We start from the raw sequence: 14,952 nt of genomic DNA on the forward strand, positions 1-14,952 counted from the left end.
CCAGCACATTAATGACACCCAAGTAGTGAATATGTCCAAATTTTCATGATTTTCCCATCCCTCTCTCTCTAAGATTTATTTATTAGCATGAGTGAGAAAAAGAAAGAACCATAGTATTAGTCTGGCACTTGCAGTGCCAGGGATCAAACTCACTTGGAGTCCAAATCTCTAGCCATTGTACCACCTCCTTGACCACGGTTCCATATATATATAATTTTTGTGGATAGAGACAGATAATTTGAGAGGGTAGGGGAGATAGAGAGAGGGTGAAAGAAAAAGAGACACCTGCACCCCTGCTTCACCACTTGTGAAGCTTTCTCCTTGCAGATGAGGGCCAAGGGATTGAACCTGGGATCTTGTGCAATGTGATATGTGCACTTAACCAGGTATGCCACCACCTGGCCACTGGTTCCATATTTTTTTTAATCAGACAGTTGATAGAGTTCTTATTCTCGTGGTCCACCAAAGAAAAAAAATAAATTTAATTTATTATAGTAAAATTATACTACAGATTGTAACAAAAGTGTCAAATCAAACACTACTAGCTACATGACATAGAAAAACAAGGTGGTATTAAAAGAAAAGTGGTCCAGGTTCGAGTCCCCAGTTCCCACCTGCAGGGGGAAAGCTTTGCAAGTGGTGAAGCAGTGCTGCAGGTGTCTCTCTGTCTCTTTCCCTCTCTATCACTCCCTTCCCTCTTGATTTCTAGCTGTCTCTATCCAATAAATAAAGATAATGCAAAAAAAAAAAAAGAAAGAAAAGAAAAAGAAAAGTTGTGTAGTGTTTAAAAGACAGTGTTAGTGGTCTGGGAGGTGGCGCAGTGATAAAGCTTTGGACTCCCAAGCATGAGGTCCTGAGTTCGATCCCCAGCAGCACATGTAACCAGAGTGATGTCTGGTTCTTTCTCTCTCCTCCTATCTTTCTCATAAATAAATAAAGTGTTAAAAAAAATTTTTTTTTAAAAGTGCTGTACTTTTTTAAAATTTTTATTTATTTATTTATTTATTTTCCCTTTTGTTGACCTTGTTGGTTAATACTGTTGTGGTTAATATTGTTATTGATGTCATTGTTGTTGGATAGGACAGAGAGAAATGAGGAGGTGAAGACAGAGAGGGGGATAGAAAGACAGACACCTGCAAACCTGCTTCACAGCCTGTGAAGCAACTCCCCTTCAGGTGGGGTGCTGGGAGCTCGAACTGGGATCCTTAAGCCGGTCCTTGTGCTTTGCATCACATGCGCTTGACCCACTGTGCCACCACCCGACTCCCTTGTACTTTCATTCTTAACGATACCACATCTAATGACACTATTACCAAGACCCTTCAAAGACTAATGTTCTTAGATAACAATCACTATTTAGGTTTGAAGAGAAGAGTAAATAAAAAAAGGAGGGATTGTGAGATATGGTTAGGCCTTCTCTTAAAAGAACATGCATACAACTGCTCAGTACAAAAATTCTTTTTATAAATTGTTATCTGTTTTGTATTCTTTAGGTCAGCTCCTTGCAGTGCTTGCTAATCTTCCAGCAGAGACCCTCAGACTCTCTTCCTCCTTTCCTTATTCAGGCAATGGGGGAGACTGTGAGCTCTGAAGCCCAGCCCAGGGGTGGAGGAGACAGCCATGTGTCAGGTATAAAAAATGGGAGAAGGGTGAAGGGGGTGCGCTGCTGCCTGAAGGCCACTGTTGGCAGCACTGCCTTTTGCAAAAGAATAAATGCCTTGCTTTAACTCCTTATTTTTTGCCTTGATAAGTAATTTTAATTAGACGTCATTTACAACAATAGAAAAGTAAAAGAGAGGGTGGATGGGGTAGATAGCATAATGGTTATGTAAACAGATTTTCATGCCTGAGGCTCCAGAGTTCCGGGTTCAATTCCCTGCACCACAAGCCAGAGCTGAACAGTACTCTACTAAAAATAAAATAAAATAAAATAAAAAGAGAGAAGTAAAAGAGAAATTACTAAAAGTGAAACATTCAATATAGAAGATACATAATACAGAAACTATCAGATACTTAGAGGAAAATATTGGAAGAACTTTTTTCCGCATAAATTTTAAAGACATTTTCAATGAAACGAATCCAATTACAAGGAAGACTAAGGCAAGTATAAACCTATGGGACTACATCAAATTAAAAAGCTTCTTCACAGCAAAAGAAACCACTACCCAAATCAAGAGACCCCTCACAGAATGGGAGATCTTTACATGCCATACATCAGATAAGAGTTTAATAACCAACATATATAAAGAGCTTACCAGACTCAACAACAAGACAACAAATAACCCCATCCAAAAATGGGGGGAGGAATTGGACAGAATATTCAGCACAGAAGAGATCCAAAAGACCGAGAAACACATGAAAAAATGCTCCAAGTCTCTGATTGTCAGAGAAATGCAAATCAAGACAACAATGAGATATCACTTCACTCCTGTGAGAATGTCACACATCAGAAAAGGTAACAGCAGCAAATGCTGGAGAGGATGTGGGGTCAAAGAAACCCTCCTGCACTGCTGGTGGGAATGTCAATTGGTCCAACCTCTGTGGAGAACAGTCTGGAGAACTCTCAGAAGGCTAGAAATAGACCTACCCTATGACCCTGCAATTCCCCTCCTGGGGATATATCCTAAGGAACCCAACACATCCATCCAAAAAGGTCTGTGTACACATATGTTCTTGGCAGCACAATTTGTAATAGCCAAAACCTGGAAGCAACCCAGGTGTCCAACAACAGATGAGTGGCTGGGCAAGTTGTGGTATATATACACAATGGAATACTACTCAGCTATTAAAAATGGTGACTTCACCGTTTTCAGCCGATCTTGGATGGACCTTGAAAAAATCATGTTGAGTGAAATAAGTCAGAAACAGAAGGATGAATATGGGATGATCTCACTCTCAGGCCGAAGTTGAAAAACAAGATTAGAAAAGAAAACACAAGTCGAACCTGAAATGGAATTGGAGTATTACACCAAAGTAAAAGACTCTGGGGTGGGTGGGTGGGTGGGGAGAATACAGGTCCATGAAAAATGATGAATGAAATAGTGGGGGTTGTATTGCTAAATGGGAATCTGGGGAATGTTATGCATGTAAAAAAAAAAAAAAAAGGAAGAAGAAGTAGAAACGCAAAGCAGAAATTGACTGAGTTTGGAGTATGGCACCAAAGTAAGAAAGCAGAAGTATACTAGAGTTTGCAGTGAGTATCTCCCTAATACTTCCTCTCCACTTTTCCAAGCTTTGGGTCCATGATTGCTCAACAATTTGTTTGGCTTTGTATGTTAACTCTCTTTTCAGTCACCAGGTTCCAGGTGTCATCAGGATGCCAGCCAGAATTCCCTGGATTGAAGACACCACCAATGTGTCCTGGAGCTCAGCTTCCCCAGAGACCCATCCTACTAGGGAAAGAGAGAGGCAGACTGGGAGTGTGGACTGACCAGTCAACGCCCATGTTCAGCGAGGAAGCAATTACAGAAGCCAGACCTTCTACCTTCTGCAACCCTCAATGACCCTGGGTCCATGCTCCCAGAGGGATAGAGAATGGGAAAGCTATTGGGGGAGGGGGTGGGATATGGAGATTGGGCGGTGGGAATTGTGTGGAGTTGTACCCCTCCTACCCTATGGTTTTGTTAATTAATCCTTTCTTAAATAAAAAAAAATAAAAAAATTAAAAAAAAAAGAAGATACATAATAATATATTAGTTATTTAGTGTATTGCACCGAAGTAAAAGACTCTGGGGTGGGGGTGGAGGGAATATTTGGGTCCTGGGACATGATGGCAGAGGAGGAAGACCTAGTGAGGGCTGGTTGTATTGTTATGTGGAAATGTTATGCATGTACAAGCTATTGTATTTTACTGTTGACTGTAAACCATTAATCCCCAATAAAGAAATTAAAAATACATATCAGTTCTTTGAAAAGATTAATACATTCTCTCTCCCGGATCAAAGAGGAATACCAAAGGAGACCACCTGGGACTGAAATAAGACAGGACTAGAATGACTACAGGAACCCACCAAATCACCGGTGAGTGCAAACACATGTGGCTGGTGACAGAGAGGAGCCTAGGGAGAGACTAAGTGGCTGGTAAAAGTCCGATGGTCTATCAGTTGAGACACCACCTCCAGTCTGTTCCACCAACAAGGGGACAGCTGAAGGGAGGAGAGGACTCCCTGGAGACTCATCAAGTGCAACTCTAGTCTCCATTGCTACTGACCTCAAAATCTGGAGCAGGGGCAGGGAGGGACACTGGGGGACAGATATCTAACCAGGAAATTCAGGCGAAGACCTATACCTCGGTGGCATAGCTGTGGGGCTGTGAAAGTCTCTTTGCATAACCACTGGACTATCTCTGCCACACCCTGCCTTATCTCTTGGTTAGGAGTCAGTGATTAAAGTAAGAAGCCTACTGATAGTTAGAAGCCCTCAGGCTCCCATAGCCTACAGAGAAGAAAAAAAAAGAGGCTTTTAAATCACTGAGCTCCAACTAAGGGATTAAAATACTACTGAAATAACTGTTAACTTCCACCACTGTGAACACTTTAATTACCTTACTTAGACACAAGTCAATCCAGGAAATAGTGATCAGTAATTTGAAAAGTACTAAGAGAGGGAACTCAAAACATAATATATAAAATGGGTAAACCAACAAGAAGAAATATTGGAGAAACTAACCAGGACAACAGTCCAGCTAAAAGCCCCCCCAAGGGTGAAGCACAAAAAAATGAGTTGAACATCCAAACATTAGCTATGGAAATAATCACAGGAGTGAGTAAAGAGTTTGAAAGAATTGTAATCAGAAATACAGAAACAACAAATGAGACTCTGGAAGAAAACACTAACTATCTCAAGGTTATTAGAGAGCTGAAAACTGAAATAGCTGAGCTAAGAACACAACTAGCTGAACAAGCTAAAACAGTATCAGAACAGGGTAACAAAATAGATGAACTCCAGAAAACAGTAGAGGGCAGAGAGAATAGAATCAATGAGGCTGAAGACAGAATTAGCAAGATCGAGGATGAATTAGAGACAACTAAAAAAGCAGTAAGAGATCTCAAAAAGAGATTAAGAGATGCTGAAAACAACAACAGAGACCTATGGGATAACTTCAAAAGAAACAATATACACATTATTGGCTTACCAGAGGAAGAAAGAGAGGGAGAGGAAGAAAGCATTCTTCAGGCCATAATAGCTGAAAACTTCTCTAGTCTAGACAACATTAAAGACATGAAGATTCAATAAGCCCTGAGGGTCCCAAACAGAATTAACCCAGACTGAAGGACACCAAGACACATCATATTTAGAATGGAAAGGAATAGGATAACAAAAGGATCCTGAAGGAGGCAAGAGAAAAACAAAGAGTCACCTACAGAGGAAAACCCATAAGATTAGCAGCAGACTTCTCCACACAAACACTAAAGGCCCGAAGGGAATGGCAAGATATCTGTCGAGTGCTCAATGAGAAAGGCTTTCAACCAAGAATACTATATCCTGATAGACTGTCATTCAGACTAGATGGAAGCATCAAAACCTTCTCAGACAAGCAACAGTTGAAGGAATCAACTATCACCAAGCCTGCCCTGAAAGAAGTTCTGAAAGGTCTTCTAAACAGTCAGACCATCATAAATAGGACATATATCAAAACACTCTAAAACTCTATAAGAATGGCGTTAAATATCTTCAATCTTTGATATCAATAAATGTCAATGGCCTGAATTCACCTATTAAGAGAGACACAGAGTAGGAAGATGGATCAGAAAACACAACCCAACAATATGCTGTCAGCAGGAAACCCACTTAACTCAACAAGACAAAAACAGACTTAAAGTGAAAGGATGGAAAACTATCATTCAAGCCAATGGCCCACAAAAAAGGGCAGGAACAGCTATTCTCATATCTGACAGGATAGACTTTAAAATAGATAAGATTAAAAAAGATAGGAATGGACATTACTTAATGCTCAGAGGATCAGTCAATCAAGAGGACTTAACAATTATTCACATCTATGCGCCCAATGAGAAGCCATCTAAATACATCAAACTTCTACTGAAAGAGCTACAGCAAGCAATATATTAACAGCAACACAGTCATAGTAGGGGACTTCAACACCCCACTCTCTCAACTTGACAGATCATCCAGGCAGAAAATCAATAAAGACATAAGGGAGCTAAATGAAGAGATAGATAAACTAGAACTATTGGACATTTTCAGAGACATTCATCCCAAGAAACTGGAATACACATTTTACTCAAATCCACATGGGTCTTTCTCAAGGATAGACCATATGTTAGGCCACAAAGACAGCATCAGCCAATTCAAGAGCATTGAAATCATCCCAAGCATGTTCTCAGACCACATTGGAATGAAACTAACACTTAACAATCAACAAAAGATTAGTAATAGTCCCAAAATGTGGAAGCTCAACAGTATACTTCTTAACAACCTCTGGGTCAAGGAAGAAATCAAAATGTTTTGAGACTTCAATGAAAATGAAGACACAAGCTATCAAAATATTTGGAACACAGGTAAGGCAGTACTGAGAGGGAAGTTCATTGCTATACAAGCACATATTAGGAAACAAGAAAAAGCACAAATAAACAGCCTAATTGCACATCTCAAAGACCTAGAAGAAGAAGAACAAAGGAACCCTAAAGCAACCAGAAGGACAGAAATCACTAAAGTTAGGGCAGAAATCAATAACATTGAAAATAAGAAAACCATACAAAAGATCAACCAAAGTAAATGTTGGTTCTTCAAAAGAGTGAACAAAATCGACAAACCTTTAGCCAGACTCACAAAACAAAAAAGGAAGAAGACCCAAATAAATCAGATAGCAAATGAAAGAGGAGATATCACAACAGACACCACAGAAATTCAACATATCATGCGAGGCTTCTATGAACAACTATATGCCACCAAGCTAGAGAACCTTTAAGAAATGGACGATTTCCTAGATACCTACCAACTTCCAAAACTAAGTAAAGAGGAAGTGGATAACATGAACAGGCCCATCACAGCTAATGAAATTGAAACATTTATCAAAAATCTCCCCAAAAATAAAAGTCCTAGACCAGATGGTTTTACAAATGAATTCTACAAAACCTTCAAAGAAAATTAATGCCTCTACTTTTAAAAGTCTTCCAGGAGATTGAAGACACTGAAATATTCCCTGCCAGCTTTTATGAAGCTAACATCACTGTCATACCAAAAGCAGACAGGGACACAGCCAAAAAAGAAAACTACAGACCAATATCTCTGATGAACATAGATGCTAAAACACTGAACAAAATTCTAGCCATCCGGATAGAGCAGTATATTAAAAAGATTGTTCATCATGACCAAGTGGGGCTTATCCCAGGCATGCAAGGTTGGTTTAATATATGTAAATCAATCAGAGTGATCCACCACATCAATAAAAGCATGACCAAAAACCACATGGTCATATCAATAGATGCAGAGAAAGCCTTTGACAAAACACAGCATCCCTTTATGATCAAAACACTACAAAAAAATGGGAATAGATGAAAAATTCCTGAAGATAGTGGAGTCTATATATAGCAAACCTACAGCCAACATCATACTCAATGGTGAAAAACTGGAAGCATTTCCCCTCAGATCAAGTACTAGACAGGGCTGCCCACTATCACCATTACTATTCAACATAGTGTTGGAAGTTCTTGCCATAGCAATCAGGCAAGGAATTAAAGGCATACAGATTGGAAGAGAAGAAGTCAAACTCTCCCTATTTGCAGATGACATGATAGTATACACAGAAAAACCTAAGGAATCCAGCAAGAAGCTTTTGGAAATCACCAGGAAATATAGTAAGGTGTCAGGCTATAAAATTAACATTCAAAAGTCAGTGGCATTCCTCTATGCAAACACTAAGTTAGGAGAAATTGAAATCCAGAAATCAATTCCTTTTACTATAGCAACTAAAACAATAAAATATCTAGAAGTAAATATAACCAAAGAAGTGAAAGACTTGTATACTGAAAATTATGAGTCACTACTCAAGGAAATTGAAAAAGACACAAAGAAGTGGAAAGATATTCCATGTTCATGGGTTGGCAGAATTAACATCATCAAAATGAATATACTACCCACAGCCATCTAAAAATTTAATGCTATCCCCATCAAGATCCCAAGCACATTTTTAGGAGAATAGAACAAATGCTACAAATGTTTATCTGGAACTAGAAAAGACCTAGAATTGCCAAAACAATCTTGAGAAAAAAGAACAGAACCAGAGGCATCACACTCCCAGATCTCAAACTGTATTATAGGGCCATTGTTATCAAAACTGCTTGGTACTGGAACATGAATAGACACATTGACCAGTGGAATAGAATTGAGAGCCCAGAAGTGAGCCCCCACACCTATGGACATCTAATCTTTGACAAAGGGGCTCAGACTATTCAATGGGGAAACCAGAGTCTCTTCAACAAATGGTGTTGGAAACAATGGGTTGAAACATGCAGAAGAATGAAACTGAACCACTGTATTTCACGAATACAAAAGTAAATTCCAAGTGGATCAAGGACTTGGATGTTAGACCACAAACTATCAGATACTTAGAAGAAAATATTGGCAGAACTCTTTTCCACATAAATTTTAAAGACATTTTCAATGAAACGAATCCAATTACAAAGAAGACTAAGGCAAGTATCAACCTATGGGACTACATCAAATTAAAAAGCTTCTGTACAGCAAAAGAAACCACTACCCAAGCCAAGAGACCCCTCAGAGAATGGGAGATCTTTACATACCATACATCAGATAAGAGTTTAATAACCAACATATATAAAGAGCTTGCCAAACTCAACAACAAGACAACAAATAACCCCATCCAAAAATGGGGGGAGGAAATGGACAGAATATTCACCACAGAAGAGATCCCAAAGGCTGAGAAACACATGAAAAAATGCTCCAAGTCTCTGATTGTTAGAGAAATACAAATAAAGACAACAGTGAGATACCACTTCACTCCTGTGAGAATGTCATACATCAGAAAAGGTAACAGCAGCAAATGTTGGAGAGGATGTGGGGTCAAATTTACCCTCCTACACTGCTGGTAGGAATGTAAATTGGTCCAACCTCTGTGGAGAACTCTCAGAAGGCTAGAAATGGACCTACCCTATGATCCTGCAATTCCTCTCCTGGGGATATATCCTAAGGAACCCAACATATCCATCCAAAAAGATCTGTGTACACATATGTTCTTGGCAGCACAATTTTAATAGCCAAAACCTGGCAGCAACCCAGGTGTCCAACAACAGATGAGTGGCTGAGCAAGTTGTGGTATATATATACACAATGGAATACTACTCAGCTATTAAAAATGGTGACTTCACCGTTTTCAGCCTATCTTGAATGGACCTTGAAAAAATCATATTGAGTGAAATAAGTCAGAAACAGAAGGATGAATATGGGATGATCTCACTCTCAGGCAGAAGTTGAAAAACAAGATCAGAAAAGAAAACACAAGTAGAACCTGAAATGGAATTGGCATATTGCACCAAAGTAAAAGACTCTGGGGTTGGTGGGTGGGTGGGGAGAATACAGGTCCAAGAAGGATTCAGAGGACCTAGTGGGGGTTGTATTGTTATATGGGAAACTGGGGAACGTTATGCGTGTACAAACTATTGTCCTTACTGTTGAATGTAAAACATTAATTCCCCAATAAAAAAAGAGAAAAAAAAGATTAATACATTCAATAAAATCTGGAAAGATTGTCCATGAAGAACATGTGTCATCCGTATATATATGATGAAGATTACCTTTTTTTAAAAGAATTTCTTTTTGGGGGAATTAATGCTTTACATTCAACAGTAAATACAGTAGTTTGTACATGCATAAAGCTTTTTAAAAAATATTTATCTTTAAGAGAGAGATACGAGAACTGGTTAGCTCAGTGATAAGGAATTATACATTGACCTTAAGCATACAAATCCTAATCTTTAATGTTGAGTTATCTTCCTGGCACCATCGATTTTTTTTATTTATATTTAATTTTTGAGAGAAATGCAGAGAGAGAGAGAGAAGCACCAGAGCACTGCTCAGCTCTGGCTTATGGCAGTGGGATTGGACCTGGGACTTTGGAGCCTCAGGCAGGAGAGTCTTTTTGCAAAACCATTATGCTATCTACTCCTCCCCATCCATCGATCTTAAAAAGAGTTTAAGAGAATACAATTCTAGTCTAGTGAATTTGAGAAAGACTAGAGCACTCACTTCTCAGCACTAGCTACTGGTGGTGCCACAGACCTGAACCTTTCACATGCAATTCCTATGTGCTTTGACCTAGCACGTTATGATTGGGTTCTCCTCAATCGCTATCGAACAGGCCATGGCCGGTGCGCCGCTATGTTCCATCGCTGGGGAGCCAGAGACAACCCGAATTGCCCCTGCGGCTACAGACAGACTATGACCCACATAGTCAACGACTGCCACCTCTCCAGATTCAAAGGAGGTCTCGAAACTTTACATCAGGCTCAACCTGACGCTGTTGACTGGCTACGGAAGAAGGGCAAAAGCTAGAAACTGGCTACGGAAGAAGGGCAAAAGCTAGAAGAAGAATTGTTGCACTTTCTCCCCAGTTAGGCCAATGACTTCAAAAATTGTAGTGAAATGGAAAATGACCTAGAAAAACACACTATCAGGGGATATGCATGAAGAAATAGAAAATCTGAGCTATGGTGGTCCAGTAGGTGGCAGTGGATAAAGTGTTGAACTCTCAGGGTCCTGAGTTCAATTCCTGGCAGCACATGTGCCAGAGTGATGCCTGGTTCTTTGTCTCTCTTCTCCTAACCCTCTCATTAATGAATAAATAAAATGTTTTTACTGTTATGTCCCGATCTCACGCAAAGACCAGAGTCATGCAATAGCAAGAGCCTTTATTTGCAAGCTTAAGCTTGGGCCACCGACACCCTTCCACACAAGGGGAGAGTCTGTGACCCCGATAATTTTTCATCCCACCTTTTTATAGTTATCACAGGGTGGGTACAGGTGGAAATATTTACGTGGAACAAGGAACAGTTGGTTTCAGGTTAAAGGCTGCTCTCAATATTCGGGGCTTTTCTTTAACTGCCACAAAAACAAACAAAAAGAAAATCTGAACAATGCTATACAATTATGCATCACTTAACTCTGGGGATACACTCTGAGATAGTTGCCACTTGCCAATTTGTGTCATTGTGTGAACACTCTAGAGCATCCTTACACAAATCTAGCTGATACATTTACAACATGCCAAGACTATATGGTACAGCTGAGATGCTCTTAGACAAACCTGTACAGCATGTCACTGTACTGTTCTGATGGCAGCTACAACAGAGTGGTTATTGTTTATCTAAACAAATTCAGACAGTTGGCAAACGCTAGAAGAAGAAGAAGACAGTGAAACTATGGTCTTAGAGATGAAAGTAGCGTACATATTTAACACCTACTAAGCACAGAGCTTGCAAAACTGGAAGTTGCTTTGAGCAAGTCAGTGAGTGATGACTGAATGTGAAGACTTAAAATGTGCACTGCTGTAGACATTATAAATATTGTCCACTAAGGTTACACTCCATCTGTTTGCTTGTTTTGTTTTTATTTTGTTCTTTTTTCTTTTCTTTCTTTCTTTTTTTTTTTTTTTTTAGAATGAGTTAACCCGGGCTGAGGAGACAGAGACATGTCTCTGATATCTGATTACTGTAAAAAATGGCGACTAATTCCTAGCACTGCAAAAAACGGTATCATCTGTTTTCCATCTACACCATGCCTCGGCCTCGCGTGAGCTTAATGTGCAGCTTGGCGATACAAGAATCCGGCATGAAGCCCAGCCAGTCTATCTTGGCGTTACTCTCGATCGCACTCTGTCATTTCACAAACATCTCATAAAAACTGCAGCAAAGGTGGGCGCGAGGAATCACATCATTGCAAGACTGGCCAGCTCCTCATGGGGCGCGAGCGCTTCCACACTACGATCATCATCTCTGGCATTATGCTATTCCACTGCAGAATACTGTGCCCCCATGTCCACTTGGTCGATTCCAAATTATATTCCTCCATGAGGATAATTTCTGGAACCATCCGTTCCACCCCGGTTCCATGGCTGCCAGTTCTTAGCAACATCGCCCCACCAGATATTCGTCGGGATGCGGCATCATCTAAGTTCATTTCCCACGTCTACGCTCGACCGGACCTGCCAATATACGTGGATATCTTCGCCCACCCTGTCCAACGCTTGGAACTTCTCTGTTCCAGTCTCTTAGAAACAGAGTTGGCAGTCAGCTGAGGTAAAGAACAAACACCTCATCATAGACCCCTGCAAGCATCAACCCGGCTTTGACCTAGCACGTTATGATTGGGCCCTCCTCAATCGCTATCGAACAGGCCATGGCCAGTGCGCCGCTATGTTCCATCGCTGGGGAGCCAGAGACGACCCGAACTGCCCTGTGGCTACAGACAGACTATGACCCACATAGTCAACGACTGCCACCTCTCCAGATTCAAAGGAGGTCTCGAAACTTTACATCAGGCTCAACCTGATGCTGTTGACTGGCTATGGAAGAATGGCAAACGCTAGAAGAAGAAGGAGACAGCATAATGATTATGCAGGAGATGTGTTTCTTACCTGAGGCTCTGAGGTCCCAAATTCAATCCCCAGTACCACCACAAGCCAGAGAGGAATAGTTCTTTGGTCTCTTTCTCTCTCTGTATCTTTCTCTCATTAAAATAAGAACAACAACAACAAAAACTTAAACAAAAACCAGAACAAATAAACGAGAATAAGTTAACCTTACATTATGGTAACTAATGTACTTTATGAACTGCTTTCTTTTTTTCCTTTTTTTTTTACAGACCAACTTTTTTCTTTTTAGTTGCCACTATGGTTATTGCCAGGACTCTGTGCCTACATGATGAATCTACTACTCCCAGTGGCCATTTTTTCCTTTTCATTTATTTTTATTTTATAGGACGGAGAGAAATTGAGGTGGGAGGATTAACATTGAGATTGAGAGTGACTCTTGCAGCACTGCTTCACCATTCATGAAGCTTGAACCCAGGTCCTTATACATGGGAACTACATATATAACGTGCACTTAACCTGGTCTACCACCACCAGGCCCTATGTACTTAATAAGCTTTTGTTTTATTCTAATTCAATTTATTTGTATGTGTATTTTTTTAACAGAAGTATTAAACTCTGATTTAAGGTTGTGCTGAGGATTGAAACTTGGATCTCAGAACCTTGGGCAATAAAGTCTTTGCATAAGTCTTGCTCATGTGGCACAAGGGACAAGAATCAGCATAAGGATCCCAGTTCGAGCCCCCGGCTCCCCACCTGCAGGGGAGTTGTTTCACAGGCAGTGAAGCAGGTTTGCAGGTGTCTATCTTTCTCTCACCCTCTTTGTCTTCCCCATTTCTCTCTGTCCTATCTAACAACAATGACATCAATAACACCAATAATAACTACAACAACAATAAAAAAAACAAGGGTAACAAAAGGGAAAGTAAATAAATATAAAAATAATAATAATAAAAATAAAAATTTATTTACATGGTCCGGGAAATGGTGCAATGGATAAAGCACTGAAATCTTGAGCATGAGGTCCAAGCTCAGTCCCCAGCAACACATGTACCAGAGTGATAACTGGTTCTTTCTCTCCTCTTATCTTTCTCATTAATAAATAAATAAAGTCTTTAAAAATCATAATATTAAAAAATAAAGGATTTATTTACTTATTTTGTAAGAGAGAGTTGAAACAAAGCACTGCTCTAGCATACATGACGTCAAGGATAGAAGCCCAACTCTCACACATGCGAGTGTTGAGTTCCACCACTATCCCATCTGCCAGGCCACCTATTTTTTCACTTTCTGCCCTTTTTGTAATGACACTTAGCTTAAAACGCAAACTGATCACACAGTTATAGAAAATATTTTTTCTTTCTTTAATCTTTATTCCTTAGTTAAAAAACAACAGTGTGGGCACAAATCAATAGGCTAGCCTAGTCCACACAGGATCCGGCTCATCAATATCACTGTCTTCCATCTCAAAGTCTCCTCCCTCTGGAGGGTCTTCTGGAAACAGTAACTTGCTGGCAGCTCTTATCTCCTATAACAGCAATACCTTCTGGACTATGTCCTGAAGCACCTGCCTGAGGCTCTTCTTGAGGCAGTTTGCTATTTTCAAAAATAAATCCAGAGTGGCTTCCTTATTTTTTTTTCTTTTCTTTTTTTTTTCCTTTTTTTTTTTTTATCAGAGCACTGATCAGCTCTGGTTTATGGGGGTGTGGGGGACTGAACCTGGGACTTTGGAGCCTCAGGCATGAGAGTCTCTTTGCATAACCATTATGCTATCTACTCCCACCCCTTTCTTTCTTTATTGGGAGATTGATTACTGGTTTACAGTCAACAACAAAATACAATAGTTTGTATATGCATAACATTTCCACATAACAACACAACCCCCACTAGGTCCTTCTCTGCCATCATGCTTCAGGACCTAAACCCTCTCTTCACCCCAGTCTTTTTTTTTTTTTTTTAAGCTAATGATTTTAGGTACAGTTGTTGACACATGATTACAGTTTCTCATCTAGCATTCTGACTCTCAATAACTCTGTCCTGCTTCTCTGGGCTTCTTCCCTTGTTAGTTCCCTCCACACAACTACTGTATGTACTTTGAAGCCTGGGGACAGGTGGGGACAAAGAGATTGTTGAATCTCAAGACAGTCAGTGAGCTGGCTAGGTGCAGGGAGGAGGGAGAGCAGGAGAACAGAGATGGGTCGGGGTCTGCAGCCTGCAGGGAAGCTCCTCCTGGGGGGCTATGCAGCAGTGGGTGGGGGGTGGCAGATCAGCATCACAGTAAAAACCCTCAGAACCCTCTGGTTCCACTTTCACCACCTCTGATTTAACACTCATGCTGGTCAGGCTTCAGACCCCACCTCCGAGATTCTTCCAAAATCCAGCGACCG

This window comes from Erinaceus europaeus, chromosome 3, assembly GCF_950295315.1.
Source record: "Erinaceus europaeus chromosome 3, mEriEur2.1, whole genome shotgun sequence".
NCBI classification, from domain to species: domain Eukaryota; kingdom Metazoa; phylum Chordata; class Mammalia; order Eulipotyphla; family Erinaceidae; genus Erinaceus; species Erinaceus europaeus.